The sequence below is a fragment of the Apis cerana genome, linkage group LG4 (assembly GCF_029169275.1).
Source record: "Apis cerana isolate GH-2021 linkage group LG4, AcerK_1.0, whole genome shotgun sequence".
Lineage (NCBI taxonomy): Eukaryota > Metazoa > Arthropoda > Insecta > Hymenoptera > Apidae > Apis > Apis cerana.
The window spans coordinates 4285851-4303793 of record NC_083855.1 but is presented as its reverse complement, the minus strand read 5'-3'; the positions used below and the strand labels follow the sequence as shown (position 1 = coordinate 4303793).

The 17943-nt window shown below is 33.6% G+C and overlaps 1 protein-coding gene across 13 annotated transcripts in view; it reads left to right on the top strand.

Annotated features, from left to right (window-relative positions):
* Nucleotides 1-17943, top strand: part of LOC108003470 (glutamate receptor ionotropic, kainate 2) — a 225085-nt gene that overhangs the window by 129428 nt on the left and 77714 nt on the right. The window lies entirely within an intron of this gene.

Sequence of the window (17943 nt, the reverse complement as noted above, 5' to 3'; positions counted from 1 at the left end):
TTTTCGCCCAAATCTATGCGATGTTTGGAAAAAGGGCCATGTTTAAAACGAACCAAACACGAAGCACGTTGCGCGGTTAAGTTTCGAAGACACTTGGCAACGAACGTTGCCAAAGGAAAGTCGTTGCGAAAAGTAGCGCGCGTTATACCAAGTCTATTTCGGATGAGAAACGTCCCAGGGATGGGTTACGCGTCCGTTGCACTTTTATGATCTGTTTGCAACGAGAATTTCTTAATAGTATGGAATTGACGAGCACGACGAAGATTTGATAGTTCGATAGACGTGTTGTGCTTCTCTCGTGATCGAGATTAATATACGTCGTCAACCGCGATTTTCCGTGGATTGGAAGGTTTACAGAAAAAAGGAGATAGCTCGAATTTATGTATATTTTCTTCTCTTGTAGACTATTTGATTGAAAAAAGTTTGAGCTTTCAATTGATGTAAATAATGACCAAATTCAATCAATTATTTATGCAAGAAAAATAAAGAACGTATATGAAATGAAGAAGTAATGAATTATGTAAATAAATTTTCAGGAAGCTAGTTTCAATATCTGACAATTACACGATAATAACGTTATCATATTGCAGTAAAGGCGAAGCATTCGACCCAAGACCCGGCACGTTGCACTTCCGTTGTGCCATTTTCCACGACCATTCGCGGAACAGTGTGCTTCTAAAATTGCCTTCTTATTGAATCTCTAAATTACAAGGAATGAAAGGAAGAATCGTAATCGAAATGGCACGTGCCACGATGCATTTGTAACTAACGAGTTGCAGAAGAGTGCACAATATCAAAAGATATCTCGAAGTAGTAGTTGTATTTATATTTATTGTAGCAAATGCGTCCATATTGTTGATTAAAAGAGGTTACTTTAACATTGATGTTAATAGGTGGCCTGTCGTGAAGCGATAATCCGGCATAATTAACGAGCCAACCATTAGTGGCTTCCGTTTAATTGCATTATCGTGTCGATGCACTTCATTTAATATAACCGTATAATAAACGTAGAACAATGAACATAATCGACACCTGTTATAGAAATAGCAATATCAGGATAATTTTACCAATTAAAATAACTGCCACCTGTAGATGGCTCGTGCATTCGTGAGAAATTGTATCTTTAAATCTTCTGACAGCGTGGACGAAAGCTTCTCCACGGAATTGAAGTGAATTTTTGGTGCCACTATTAGGTAAAAAGTTTCTCCTTGTTTCTTTCGTACACGAGGGTACTCGTGCGCTATTCAGAGTCTAATATCAGGCTTCCAGTTCGACCGCTTACCCAGGGCAATTTTCTGAAAATGAGAGTTTCGTCCCGCAAACTAACCGCTTTCCAAAAGTAGAACCTCGTTCGTGTTTTTTGTCCATTTCATTCTCTTCGCCGTCTTCAAGGTGGCGCTCCTTTACGAGGGGCAACCGATTAAGTTTGCTACGATTAAAATGGCGACAGACAAGTGGCGCCCTCTTTACTGTGAGCAATCAGCCAATTAGCAAACGTCTTGGTCTCTTTCGGATGTTTCTTATTGTCTTAGTCGATGGATAAAGGTAAAAAACCTTGGAAAACCTGGGAGCTAGTATAGAAGTACTTGGATTATCATGCATATTTCATCACGAATGATAATCCCTTTTGTGAGATTTGCTGAGATACACTTTTTCGCTCATCTTTTTTGCTTCGTAAGTAGAGATTTAGTTTTTTGTCTAGAGAGTAGATTAAGAATTAACAAAGGTTGGAATTATTAAGATTAAATAATTTATTAAGAAGCAAGATTTTGTGAGAATGTCAATAGAAATTCGTAAAGTTTTTATATTCAATATGTTAATAAGTAATAACAATGAATTACATTTAGTAACAATTTGGAAGAATTTTGGAATAAATTTCCATCAAATGAATAAAGACAATATTCATTTGTTTATCTTAAAAATTTAATAATTTGACTCTCATTTCCCTTATAATTTCTAAAAAAAATTACATAACCGATTATATCGTTAATATATAATTGAACATTATATCGTTTACCTTTATTCTTTTCAATTTCATATATTAATTATTTTATCGCCAGTTGAAGCATCTATATACATTTACAAAAAAGGGGTAGATTTCACCGATACAATTACACCTTACCAATTTCCAATTCCAAAGATTAAAAAAGCTGAGCTCGTAGAAGGCATTTACGAGCTGCTATTCCCAACGCAAACAACGTTTTTCAATGCGGCGCCTTTCGCCCAGAGCCAACACTTTGGCACCGGCGCCAGCTTCATCCGCAGCATAAAAAATGCACGCAAATGTCTGCCTCTGGTCATTGTTTATTCTCTCCTGTCGCGTATTTTCATCAACAAATCCCCCCTCCGTGCGACAGTTCATATTGTCGTTCGGTTATATAGTCGTAAATCTCTCCTCAAACGTCTCGTTTCCGAATGAAAAACTGGCACTGGTGTATCAGCGAAGAAATTTAGAAACTACTACTCTGTTTCCAGGAACACAGTTTCTGAAACAAGTTTCTAATCGTTCACAAACACGCAGTTACGTGAAATCCCGTGGACGATGTGTCTCGTGTCGCGATTTAAGTCTCTTGGCCTTGTGCCCGTAAAGCAAGGGAGATCCCTCGCTCTTCTTCTTCGTTAGTTTGCGATGGAACCGGGGACACTTTATCTTCCGCCTCTGCGCCGGACTTTACCGACCTCTGGACGTAATTTACCGCGACATAAAAAGGGCTCGTGGATAGACTATGATACCAGCGCTTGCGAAATGGCAGCCGAGATTGCATTAACAAGTAAACGGGTCGGGATGACGCTAGTTTGTCGATGGATGTATTAAGTTGTCTCCATAGAGTAATTCTCTTCTCATTTTTCTAATATATCTTTTTTCCATTTTGATCCCATATTGATCGAGATGATTTTTTTAAATTTGAAAAGAAATTATAAATTTCTTTAAAAGCGAAGAAAATTCCTCGATTTCTCTTATTCCAAGACGAAGGAAGGTAGGGAAATTGAAAAACGATTGAGTGTGTGTATTAATCGCAAATATGAATGGCGACAAACTAATATTACATTATAATTGATATTTGCAGATCTTGTTTTCTGTTTATCGATATGCGTTTAGATAATCGGATTACGTGAATGTTTGCTTAAAACCGATGAGATTAGATGGTAGGAGTTTGGAATCTGCGTTAGTAATGTCAATTCCGGTAAGTAGTATTTGGGTATTCAGATTAGCTTATCAAGCTGATTTCCTGGATCGAAAATTCGCTTCCATTTCCGTGCTTCCATAGTTATCAAGAAACTTCTCGGAATGGAGTGTTTTTTTTTCTTTTTCTTTTTTCTTATCGCACAATCTCGACATCTTTCATTGGGTGAAGAACGTGCCCAGCTTTTGCGTGTTTCGAATTCTTTTCTGGGCCGTGTCAAGTGCGAATTTCGTGAGGAAACTGCAAAGATTCAAGAGTGAGAGAGAGAAAGAGAGAGGCGAGGGAAAAGTTAGAGGGAAAAGTCGACTCTGAATCGCTAGGCGTTAAGAATAATGGTACATCTCAACAGTCGCGGTTTTTCTCCCCCTTAATACCACAACGTCGTCGAAACGGTCGAAGCTGAAAGTTCTTTGCCTTTATAGGGAGGGTTGTAAAAGAAGAGCAGAGTTCGGGGATGCTTTAAAAGTGGAACTCGAAGCCAGTTCCTCGGGACTCCGCCTCTGAGTAATAGATTGTACCGACATTTGTAAAACGATGTTACGTGCTTCGAAGTGTTCGAAGGTTGGCAATCGTGTCCTTTCAACGTTTCCTGGAACAACTTATTCGATTTCTCCCTGTTCCTATCCCATCAAATTTTACATATTATTGTTAAATATTTTATAGACATATTAATATATTCATGGAACACTTGGACTTTAATTAGGTATACAGGAATGAGGCTTTTTTTGAATGTGTTTGGAAAAGGGGGAACTTGAATATTATTCATAAAAATATTGTTAAAAATGAAATAATATATATTTTTTTAAATATACGATTAAGAGATATAAGAACTTTGATAATATATTCTCTTTTCATCCTCATCACTATTCATTCTCTCTCTCTCTCTCTCTCTCTCTCTCTCTCTCTCTCTCTCTCTCTCTCTCTCTCTCTCTCTCTCTCTCTCTCTCTCTCTCTCTCTCTCTCTCTCTCTCTCTCTCTCTCTCTCTCTCTCTCTCTCTCTCTCTCTCTCTCTCTCTCTCTCTCTCTCTCTCTCTCTCTCTCTCTCTCTCTCTCTCTCTCTCTCTCTCTCTCTCTCTCTCTCTACCATTATGGAGTGGTAGAAATTTTACAACATTTCTTTTAAGCATCCAATCATTTAATTACAAATCGCTTATAATTTAATCATAAACCTCAATCGACATTTTTACGTATCAATATTTTATATTTATTTTTACATTTGAAATCTATCCTATAAAGATATATTAATATATCTTGGATATAAATTTATATACTTTTATTGAAACAAAATCTAAAGCGACTGTGCCAATAAATTCGCCCCTTCGGTTCAAAGCCGCCACGAAAGAAGTGTGAACGTAGAAAACGGAAATTCGAGTTTGGCACGGAAGGAAAGGATAAAAAGCCCTCTGGCTAAAGGTATGAATTCCAAAGAAGTAGCGGAACGAGTGAAGCCCGATAAAGCGCCTCGTACGCGTCTTTGCACGCGATTTCATTTTATTTTTTTGCCTATATCGAGCCTTTTTGAAGCGCGTGCAAGCGCCACGATACTCTGCAACCATATAGTTTAACCCTATTTCGCGATGCTGCAGCGTTTAAGGCCTGTCCGCGGGGACTATTTCCTCTTTGCTCTTGTTCACGACGAGAGACTGCTGGCATCATCATATTATATATAAATCGCGAGGTTAAATAGTTCAAGGATTATTCTTTTTAACATAATAATCGAGACGTTAACAATTAATCATTGTTACGAGACTCAATGAGCGATATAAATTTCTAATCAATTTTAGTCAATTGATTGAAATACATTACATATTAGATATTCAAAACTTGGATGACTCTAAACTTGGATATCGAGTAAGGATAGAATAGCATTTAGTAGAATGGATATGACGATGTCCAAGATGGACAACATCGGCTATAAACTTGCCCATATAATTGCTTTTCGATTTAGCTCCGGGGAAATCGTTAAGGGAGCTTGAAACTTTCTCGATATACAGTCGTACAGAGAAATTGTTGTCGCGGAAAACTTCTCTGGAAATGCGAACGTACTTGGATTACCTGTTCCGAGTTTGAATTCAAATTGAAGATAGCACTTACGTAGAATTTCTACATGAACTATTGAATTTCGGGAATTTTAATCTTTTTTGGTAAAAGTGGAAATGGAAAGTGAATTCCGATAGAAATTTATTTTTTTTTCTTTGTTGTTTGCATTCATGTGTACAAATCATAAGGATCAAATCAAATAATTCAAAGAAAAAAGTATATAATAATAAATAGATTTTTATAAATCTCTATAATGTATATTACATTGGATTGAAATTTTAATACTTTTAAAAACTAGGATTCAGAAAATTTCTATTCCGATTCAACTTCATAAAAGTGCAGATATCGCGTGTCATTTCAACAATCAAAAATTCAAATAATCGATATTTCCTAATCTCCTCTCAAAAATATCTGATAAATCTATCATCTTTTTTCACTATCCCTACGTTTTCATCAAAAATTTTCATATTCGAAGAAAAATTCGACCAAGTCTCGATCGGATGCGAGACAGAGAGAGAGAAAGAGAAAAAAACATTCGACTGTCAGCCGCTTTCGAACGAGTATAGAAACGCGAACTGGCGGATGGAGTGAAAAAAGAGGAAAAGAGAAAAAAACGAGAGAGAAAGAGAGAGAAAAAGAAGCATGTAGCTCGTTGCCGTGAAGTCTGAACACCGTTGAAATATGCGCCACTAACCGGCCGCGTTCGAGCAAATTCTCAATTTTAGGAATAAATCTGGATCCCGCTGACCGGTTTTTCGCGTAACTGCTGCACCCAATATTGCGGTGGTTCGCAGTTTCCGGCCGGGCAAGGAATTCACGTGCACGACGAATTGTTCCGTGACTTCGACACCAATACCAATACCGGAAACCAGAGTATTCATCATCGTACATCCCCGAAACGGAAACGTGCCATTGTTTCGAAAGCGCGGGGTGTTCGGAAAGGAACATTTTTCTTAGAGATTTCTTTCTCCCAGATTTCTTGGATCGTTCATGAGAATTAGAACGTTTGTAAGGAATAAGAAGAACATATATGTAATAAGTAGAATAAATCTTCATGGATTTTATTTGATGGATTATGGTTAAATATTTCGATGAAAGTGTATAATAAAATTAAATTTAATTTCTTATTCTCTGTATACCTGATGTATTTCTTCTGGATTTAATTAATGTTCTTAGATTTTTCTGTTTCAATTAAAATATTCCTGATTAATGAAATAATTTAATTAAATTAAAAATGTTTAAAATAATTAGAAATTTAATTTTCTCTGCAAATCAGGAATATATACAGCGAGCATTAAATAACAGAAGAAAATCCTTAACCGTATTTATCTTATATTAAAATATATAAAATATATTTTAATATTATATAAAAAAATAGGAATAAATAGAAACTTTTATATTCAGTAATAGAATCGATTAATTTACAAATAAGAATTTCTCTATTTAATTCTCGCATATTTAACACAAACATGTATAATTTCTTCTTTTAATTATTTTATTAATTCAATTAATTTATTCTTTTAATTATTATAAATAAACTTTTTTAAACCTTATATACGTTCCGAATCATTTCCTTCATAACATTCGAATATTTATAAGCATGTTCATATAACAAACGTTTCGTTACAAAATTTATTCCATATGTTCTTTCCAATCGCATATGTTTAATCTACTTAATAAACCTAACAAGGTGCATCGTGTAACCAGATAATATAAAAAAAAAGGTGATTATTTGAAAGCATATGCACAAATATGCACGTAAACACTACAAATTGAAAAGAAATTAATTTCATTACTTCCGTAATCAAAGAAATATACCGGAATACATCACATGATTAATTAAAATTACAAATGAACGATACATTCATTCCACCGTGAAAAGGAGAAACTTCACCGCACGGTAAAATGGCTCCTTGGAGCAACAAAATGTTTTTTTTTTATTCGTGCGATGATATGTTATCTCGTTGGATTAATGAGTCGAGAGGAACATAATGAAAAGAAGTATCGTTGGTTTCCCTGTTGCTCTTTGATCGATATATCGTTACACACCTCCCTTCTAGGAGAAATTCTGCGATATTAACGAATAACTGGAATCAGTATGGCTGCCGTCTGTATGCGAGTTTTCGCCTGTGAAACTTGGATGATTTATGCCAATGGATTATTTCACATTGATTCATAGTGGAAAAGGAACTTTCAGTGTATTTCTGCGGATCTAGAAACTTTCATCGTAAACAGATGCCTAGTTTTTTGTGTTGGAAAGCTCATTTTACCAATTCGTCCAGTTTTTTTTTTTCTTTTGCTTTTATTCTTTGAAAGAAGGTTCTAAACGTGAATCTTGTTTCAAGAGAAACTCAAAATTCTCGATGCAATCGCTCTGTCAAAATATCTTTCTCTTTCTCTCTCCCTCTTTCTCTCGTTTCTTTTCATTCTTAAAAGTGGAATGTGATTAGATATAATTTATAATCCTATTATATTCTATATAGTGAATATTTTATGTTTTTTCTTTTTTACATATGATGTGCATTTCGTAGATTTTTTAAATTTTCTACAAGCTCCTACTATCTAGTGAAAATAAACAAGTAAAAGAATACTTTCGACAATGACATAGATTTTGAATTATTTTTAGAATTATATTTTTCTTCGCTTCTACAAGTAATTAATGGAAAGTTTGTATACACCATTTTATCCATGAGAAAGGAAAATTGTAAGTAAAACTCTGAATTCAAAGAAATTGTCACATCGAAGACGTAATTAAGCAAAATTATCTATGAGAAACAATCTTCCTTCTTGAAAATGCATTATCAGACAAAGGTGAATTTGGAAGGGAAATACAGCACTATACTATACTAACTTTATCGACGAATGGATTGAATCGATATTGCAAACGAATTGAGAGAAACGCAGCTCGAGAGACCGTTTGGACGAGAATGAAAATATTTTAGTTCCAATTAACGTTTAGATAGGTTGTCGATGTCAAACAACGACTGTTTTCGTAGAAATCGTGTTGTGTACTTTTTTGTGCTACCTCTATCTTTTATATAAAAAAGAGAAAGAGAGAGAAAGAAAAAGAAGAATTATTTTCAACACTTTTATAACACCTAATTGTTTAATATCAATCGTAAAACGATAAAAAAGAATATTTTTCAAAGTTCATAAATATTAAATGCAATTCTTATTTAAAAATTACATAAAATTCTATCGTACAATTGAACTATTAATGAACATTTTGTTTTATTAAGGATGCGAAAAAAGTTAATTGAAATTTGAATGATCACAAATTTAATAATTGCCAATATAATTTCTAATACGTTTATCTCGTTCAAACGTCTCAAAGGGAAATTCGATCACGTGCTCGAGTAGTGACCAGATTTCATCGATATCGAGATTCTGCAAATTCGACAAGATTGAAATTGACAAGTTCACGTGAACCCTATTCACAAGGCTATAATGGTCAAGTTTGTCAAAGGTGTATTCTGTTTAATTTGTCAAAGACAAAGTTGGTCTGGCGCCGGGCAATACCAAGTGATGTGTCAGATTGTCTGGTGCAATTCGTCATCGGGGATTTAACTCGTTTAATTGGACCAATCCCTCGTCGAAACGGGAAACATCATAATAATTTGCCAACGAAAATTGTGCGTAATTTATTTGCACGAGCATTTCGTTCTGGAATTGAATTCCAAGTAACGTAACGAAATAGAATCATATCATCGATTCTCCATCAAATTCTCCATCATAATTCGAAGCTGTGTATAAACCATTGTGAAATCTAATAATTCCAAGAAATAATACTTATTTTTCTCATTAGCAGATGATAGAATTTTCTTCGTAGTTACGAAATCTATCCTTTAACAATTCGTTCTCAAGTATAATTTCAAATAATTTCATGAAGAATTAATTCGAATAAGTCGTTAATAAAATTTCCAAGAAATTTACGATTATTTGAGAATTCAACTCGCGTTCCTAAGATGACCATCGAGAAAAAAGAAGAGAAAGAAAAATAAGAAAAAGAAGAAGAAGAAGAAGAAGAAGAACTCGAACAGCTAGTCGTTTCCACAAGACTGGCGCAGAACTCAAGAGCAAGTCCGCTAATTACGAGTTGGACTTATCATTGTCCGTAATCCGGCCTTCTTCCCCTCCAGTTTTGTTTCTTTAGTCCCGAGTTCGTCGAGAAAAAGCTTGGCTGCTCTTGATTATATCGGTGGCCCGAGCCACCAAACTTTTTTCTTCGAAAATATCCATTGCATCGTCTTTTTTTTTCGTTTCGGAATTGGCCGTTTGTTTCATTCAAAAGAGCAACTATGCTTCGTTAACGACTCTGGAAACACTTTGGAACTTTTTATTTTCTAATTGCTACTTTATAATACAACTTCAATTCGACTAAAGACTGTCCCATTTCATTTTTAAATTTAAAGAATTTAAACAAAAGATATACATACACGAGAATACGTATGTATGTATCATTGAGATAAGATTATTTCTGTCTATTTGTTGCATAATTGAGAATATATTTCACAAATAATCACCGCGTTTAGAATAATTATTCGACAATAACTTTCACTAAACTGTTCATTAGCAATTCATTAGCAACCCTTCAGAATAGGATGTTTTCTTATGATCCTATAATCTCTTTATATTTTATATATTCCTATTATGTGCTTATTATACTTAACTTCATATCTATTCATCTTATATTCTGTACATCTTATGGATAAAAAAACTAAAGATTAAGTAAATCAATTCAATCAAGTTAAACTCGTACAAACACTCACCAATTTTGAAAACAAGCAACAAAGGATAGTTCGTCGAAATGGATCGATTTGTCGCTTCTTGACCGAATTTCCGGGCAAGAATCACTCACTCGTATCTTCTGTGCTGACCGTAATCTTGCGGAAAGACGACTTAAGCATCGAAAATCGAGTTGGGCGCGTCGATAGAAGTAATTTTGTGGCGAGTTGGTGGTCGAATCATCGTGGCCAGAACCCAAGGGAAATACTGGCTTGTTTAGGGATCGATGCCGCGTAGTCTCGGATCCAGATGAGATCACGTGGACAATTTCACGGAATCATCCAACAACGGCTATTGTTCCATGGATTAATAAGTTATTACGGAGTGACATCGCACGGGATGGCGTGAAAGATCGAAGGATAGTCGCGCGTAGACAGCTTTGATGCGGAACGAACGAACGATCGGCTAGGGAGAGTAACGCAATTTCGTGCTCGATTAACGATCGATTGCTCGATCGCTTTGTCGAATTAACAGCCATTAATCCCTTTTGAAATTATTCTCAGGAATAATTCCATTATTTGTTTAGAATAAATTATCGAATGGGATCAGCCATTGGGATTCTTGAAAGAAGTATTTGAGACATAATCTTTTTACGATTACACGTATATCTCGAGCAAATTTTAATAATGTATTCTCTCAAAATTTTTCTTGGATAAGACTAAGCAGAAATAAATCGTATAATTATTATAAAATCGAATCATAAACTGTGATAATTAACACTAAAACTTTTTACAATTATTAAAAATACAAAATAATTACATATATATATCTAATTATTTTCATAATTTTCATCAAGTTATTTTAATAAAATAATATATTTAGATACTGTAATTGTAATTAATAATTCTATCGTTAATACACAGGATATTACATTGGATATTAAAACACATCATTTGTCGATATGTTTTTAGTACACCTAAAATGATATGAATGCATCTATAAAATTTTCTGAAAAAAATTGCGATTGTCTCTAATTTAAAGAGCCTATATATTTTTATATATCTTTGCTCGCTCTCTAAAATCTCAAACATTAATTCTCCCAAAATAATCTCGCAAATGTAACATTGGCCGCGCAAATGGTATCATTCGTCAGACGCGAAATCGTCGAATAAGCATACTTTTCGCGATTTGGTTTGAGAATAAAACTAAAAAAAAAAGAAAACTCGCGAGCCAAGCGTTATCACCGTGCCCCGTTATAATAAACTAACGCGAGAGGGGATAATTAGCCCAAAGGCTAGATGCACCGTCGGTTTAATCATAACCGAGAGAGAATCGTAATTACGCGGCTCACCACGATACCATAATAACAAGTTTCGAGATTTGGACGAAGAAACTTCTTATCATTACGCCCACTGTTTAGCGAACCAACTTAGTTACTTCTTCTTCCTAACTTCGAGCTACTTAATAGTTCATTAATAACGGTGAACCGCAAATTTTGTCTCCGATTATCATCTTTTAATCGATAATGCATGTAAATTTCGAACAGGATGAGAATCCAAGAGAAAATGAATTGAAATAGAAAAGTAACGAGATTAAGTTGGCGTACATAAATCCATAGGATTTATCATAATATCGTATTACTATGCAATTATTAACAAGTATGGCTGAGAGATGAGGACGAAGAAGAAAGAAAAACGCATCGAAGAATTTAAAAGTTACGGATCCCGTTTTGTCATCTCGAATTTTAGCCCACGCTATGTAATTCATATTTCAGCATCCTTTAAAATTCATCCCCTTCGTTTGCATTCTTCTTCATCGATCTTCGCCAAGATCCTCGAGGCGAAGTTAACGATCGTCGCGAGAAATTTATCCGGCAGACAACGATTAAGACCGTTTTCTCCTTCTTCGTTTCCTCTCTATCTCTTTCTCCCATCCTTCCTTCGCGCGAGACAATATTCCTGTTTCCAAACGAGATCGCTCACAGCTGAAAGATTTTCACGAGAGAATTGAATGGAATCTCTCGAGGCAGTTACGAATCTTAACGCGTTCGATAATCCCAGACTTATTCATCCCAATGAGATAAAGATTTCCCTCTATCGAACATCTTCCAGGTCTAGTTGTCCCCTAGATCCCCATCAAGAAATCGCAATTCGAAATCGGGTGGTTGAAAAATTTGAATAATACGAGGAATAAGAAGCCTCTTTATTATCGCCGAGAAATTTTTTCTTTCCATTCTTTTACTTCCTTCTCCCTCTCTTTTTCTTTCTTCTCTGTTTCGTTTTCTTTCTCTCTTCTTTGCGCCTCGACCAGGCGCTTTCTATCGACAGTCGAAGACTCGCGGCTATATTCAGAGGGAGAGAGAGAGAGATAGAGAGCATGTTCAATGAAAAATTCAATGGGCAAAGGGCTGAAAATGCTTATACATTTTACATGGCCGAGGAAAAAGAAAGGAAAGCTCGGTGGAAGAATAAACCTCCATCGAAGATTTTCTTCTTCCAGGAGCGTGGAAATCGAATTGTTCGCGGGTCCAGACTCGCCCCCAGGCCGGCTAACTGTGGATAAACGGACAATAGGCCATTGCTCGATTCTTCTCGTTGTCTCGAGGAGACCACCACGATTTTCCTTCATCCCTTTTCGAAGTTTTTAACCCAGATCTCAGATGAAACGGGAGAGGCCTCGCGTTTTAAAACGTCCGAGCCGAGAATAATTACGGAGCTTTTTAATTCCACTAGAAACAGAACACGAGAGCCTCCATTGCTCGGGCCCATCAAAGTTTTTTGACTCGAATTGCTCTCGCTTTCCTTTTGCTCGCCTCCTTTTCGCCCATCTTTGAGGAAAACACGCGACACGATTTCGGTGGACCATAAACGAATTACGACCCGAAAAGCATTCCGATTCCTTTCGACGATTATGTCTATTTCACGATTACAAACGATTCAGAATTCTCTCTTTTCTTTTTCTTTCTTTCCTTTCATCATGTTTTAGGAAAGATCGTGGAACAAGTTTCAACGGTTCTCAAATAATCATTGATGATGAAAGATCGTGGATACTTTGTGCAAAATATTAAATAAAACGTTTGAACGCATATCGAAATGTATTGGCGATAATTTTTGTCGATTAAATTGTAAACGGATGGATAATGAAAAGAGAGATGTTAAAAGGGAAAGAGCAGGGTCTTTTAAATATTTAAAATTTTTAAATGCACGTTATCCTACGATTTTTGATCATTTGAAGAGAAAAAATTGTGAAAGAATATTATACTTGATAATAAGTGAAAATTATTTTTTAACCGCGTGCGGTAGTATTCGAAAGATCTCATTAATTATTCACACTGGTTGGAAAGCAGCGTAGCAAAACAGAGAGTAAAAAGCGAGAACTTGCCTACAGTTAATTAAAAAGTAGCCGGCCATCTCTCATACAGCAATCTTGACGAATTTCCTTAATAAAACAAAGCTTTCCTTAATATAACGCCTTTTATATAATCTAGTGAAAGAACAATTTTATCAATTTAATTGTCTCTAGGGCGGCATTGCACTGTCTCTTCGCGGGTAAAAACTTCAAAAGATTTCTCAGCTAAATCATTAAGAGTCCGAGCTTTTACTCAAGCATAGTAATACATTTTGCTTAAAGTATTCATGATGATAATAATACCGAAATATAGTATCGTGTAATTAAATTGCAATGAAAGAGAAACTATTTGAGATATTTCAGATTTCTTCTTTTCGATACGAAGTTCATTTAATAATATTATTTACGGAATATAATCGATAATTTATACGATTGACGAGTTGAAAAACAATATTACAATCTTCACTAATAAAATCACCATTGAAAATTTAATGAAAAATTAGATGCAAAAAGTTTGATGGAAAAGTTATTCGAATAATAATTTTCTATCGATATAATAGATTTTACATTAAAATACATTAAAACACCTCGAATAGTTTATATTTTATTCCATTTTAAAAATATAAATACGACACTCAATTTATATGATACATATCCGTGTCGTCATTCCCTGAAAAATTAAACGATCCATAAAAAAAAACCAATCACCGACAACAACCAAATTTTAACGTAAAACTAACCGAAAGATTATTCGTTATTATTATTCACATTTGTCAAATGTTCAAAAGATAATCTGTTTTTGCGACGAGTGATTCGCACATAGGAATTATTCGGCTCGTTTCCTCTATATTTTTTCCATATTCACATTTTTTATTTTTATTTTATATTTATTTATTTATTTTTTTTTTTAATCCAGGATACCGGAGTGAAATATTATAAACGAAATCGTCGAATCGAACGTGGGTCACATTCAAATCGCAAACAAACGCAGAAACTCGATGTATTACTCGATATATCGCAACTCGACCAATATAGTAGCCTATCCGATAGGGGAGCACAATACAGAAAAGAAACACACTTTGCAATTCCGTCGCGAAATATTTATATTCCGCGTGCAATCGAGTTCGTTCGATGGCTATGTCTCGTACGTTTTTATATAGTGCGTTTAAAAGTATATTCGTTCCAAAAACAGATTCAATAATAAAATAATAAATTGCCAATTCATCGATTGAAAATTTAATGAACGTTTAGAACGTTAAATATTATTTCGTTTTCCGTGTAAATTTATTTTAAAATCTCTTGGCATGTTCCATAAAATATCTCTAAATTGTTATTTTTTTATATTTGATACGAAAAAAAATTTTTTGCGACAACAATGTAGGATTAAATATGGAATTAAAAAAAAAAATGACAATGGAAAATTTTGCACTTTGTTTAATATACATGGATGCAATTGTAAACTGGAATATTTTTTTTAAACAAATTATTTCTATGTAAAAGAAAATAAAAAATTTTGAAATATTTTATTTTTTAATATCTAATATATATATAAATTCTCAATTGTTTTAATTTAAATCTTTTTCATATATTTTTCGTGTTCATTTTTACACTCCTATCGAGCATCATTCATATTTAAAAAGCACTTTATCTTTTTACAAAATTCCAGAGAAAATATAATAATATATAATAGAAGTGTTAATAATAGTGCAAAATTTTCCTCTATTATTGCTCTCTATTTTCATTTGGAATAGTAATCTAAAAAACTAATATCTAATTTCTTCCTCTTAATTATATACTAATATTTAATTAATCAATTGATTATGCTATTCTCAAAAACCACTTAAATGAATCTAATTCTACTTTTTTCGATTTTAAATTTATAAAAAATTGCATATACATGAAAACGGATTATGTCTTCGAACTTTCGATTAGCGAAAAAGTAATTTCAAAGGGGAAATGGAGATTTATATCCACTCTTCGTTTCAATATACTCAATTTCAATAAAAGTTCTTCAAGAAAACATCTCACTGCGTACGTCAGTCAGAACGATTTAGAAAGCATGCGATTGGGAGCTTTCCAGCGAACACGGCTCCTTCGATGACTCCCTCAAGAGTACAGTTGAGGGAATATTCGCACCAAGAGAGTGATATAAGATGACGATGATCAGACAAATTCTCTTCTAGACGTAATTTCGTTAAATTTTAATATTATCGACTTCCTATAAAATTTTTCGTAAATAAAAGTTATCTTATCCTTCGATTAAATAAATTATATATTCTCGATATAAAGTTAAATTAAACAATGTTTATTTTTTCAAAACCTTTTTTTCGATTTATATTAAATGTGAAATGTCATTATCAAGATTAATTGTATGATTTTTAAAAAGTTTAATCGATCCTTCGTTTTAACACGATAATTAATGAGTTTTCAGGATCTTCTAAATAATTTTCAAAATGAAATCGACGAAGATAATCCATTTAATAGAAAATCAGAATGGTTACGAAGGACAATATAAACTTGAGGCGAATGGTATAGATTATAAAATTCGCTTGGCACATATTATAAACAGGAAAACGTATGAATTTCTATCTGCAGGATCTTTATCGAGTCACCGAAATTCGAACTCCAGGATCCAACACACATTTCCCATGTTGAAACTTCTTAATGCGACTTTGAACGACAACCAGGAGAGAAACAAGAATTGGAGGACAAAGAATAGATGATAGCTCTGATAACTGCGATCGTTAGAAACAGCTTTTATCAAAACGAAGAATCTCATCAACTTCCACCATTATCCAAGAGTACTGTTTCTATTTTTTCTTGGTCTAATTGGAATAATTTTGAATATTTTTTGAAACAAATTCCCTCTAACTCCTGTACTTTTATACAAATAGCAGAGAAGAGATATTTTTGAAAATTTAAATTTATAATTATAGTGGAAAATAAAACGTAAAATAAGATACTAAAGATATTTTCCTCTTAATAAAAAATAGTTTATGAATCAGTTATAAAATAAATTTTTTTTTTGAAATATTGATTATACTTATTATAATTTTCTTTCTTCGAACTCGAACGAAAAATGTACTCACTTCTCTGCTCAATTGATCACGAATTATCATAAAATCGAATATTGATCGCACATTTTGTTTCTTATCTTGGAAAAACAATAAATCTCTTTACATATTTAAAATGTCACAGAAGTTCTGATAAATGGAAGGAAGATTATCCCTAAACCCGGACGGAAAATTAATCTTCTCGACGGTGATAATTAGACAGGCAAGAATGTAGTCTCCTTCAAGGATCGTTTAGAAACAATTAATTCAACTTGATCAATTCTCGTCTATGTCGTTTTGACAGAGCGATGGAGATCGATTGGTTCATGAAAGAAGTTTTCAACTGAGGGTATTTTCACCCCTGACATGGATAAATTCGTCTAAACTCGCAACGGACAATTTTATCGCGTAAAATTGATGCCCGAGAATTTTACCCGACTTCAAACTAACTAATAAAACGAACATCATCCATGCTTTCAATTATTTAAAATATTTTCTCGAAATATAAACAATATCTAAATAAAAAAGTTTCGAAAAAAACGATTCGATGAAAAGAGAAAACAAAATTGATGGAAGGAAGGAATAATATAACGTGGTAAGGTAAACAGAGATTAAATGAATCGTTCGAAGATGAATAGTTTTTGATAAACTTTTTAACTCAAACTATGCGTAGAGGGAAGGGAAATAGAAAAAAAAAATAAGATGCGATAAATTAACAATGGTGAAATTAGAATAGAAGATAAATGCTAGGGAAAAGAAGTTTCATCTTCTTTATGCAAAGGATGGTGTAACGATTCTCAAGGAATAAAATTGATTATCGAAGTTGCGGAAGTTGAGAGCTTTCGGCATGTAAAAAATTATATCGACAGAAATCATGCTCAAGTTTCAAGTCCCATTCATATCTCTCCCTTGTTTTGAATTTAATAAGATAATATTTTAAATTTATTGATCAGAGAAAGAGAGAGAGAGAGAGACTTGAATGATTGATCAAACGAATAATCGGAAATGAAATTGAGAAAATTAAAAAATTCTTTGTACATTCTTTAATGGTTCTTCCTGCATCAAGAAATATTCTCCTAACATCGATATATCTATAATTAAAAATTTTTTAATATAATATTTTTGACAAAGTTTGATACATATATACGTTGTCGTTAAAATGATATCTTTAAACATTTAGATATCATTAGATAAAATTTTCTTTGTTTCGAAGAAATCGGTTAGAATATCATAGCAAGTTAAAATGATATCCATTGATTAAATATCTGTTCAAAGTTTTCCCAACTATCTGGTGAACTATTTTATGATGGTTCTTTAATGATTCTTCCTCTCGGAATACTTCACGTTTCTTCCTCATTTCAAAACAAACTCCTTATTCCAAAGTTCTATAGATCACGTAACTCCGTTGAATAATTGCACAGTAATAAATTACACGTTAAATTATCGATCGTTGGTTCAAGCGTGCAATTATCTCGTGAAAGAGACGCGATTATAAACGTTTTGCTATTGCGAAACTACCTGTAATTGAATCTGCTCAACTCGTCGAAAGTCTGATCGATACAACGTAATTAAAATTGTTGAAAATGTAGAAC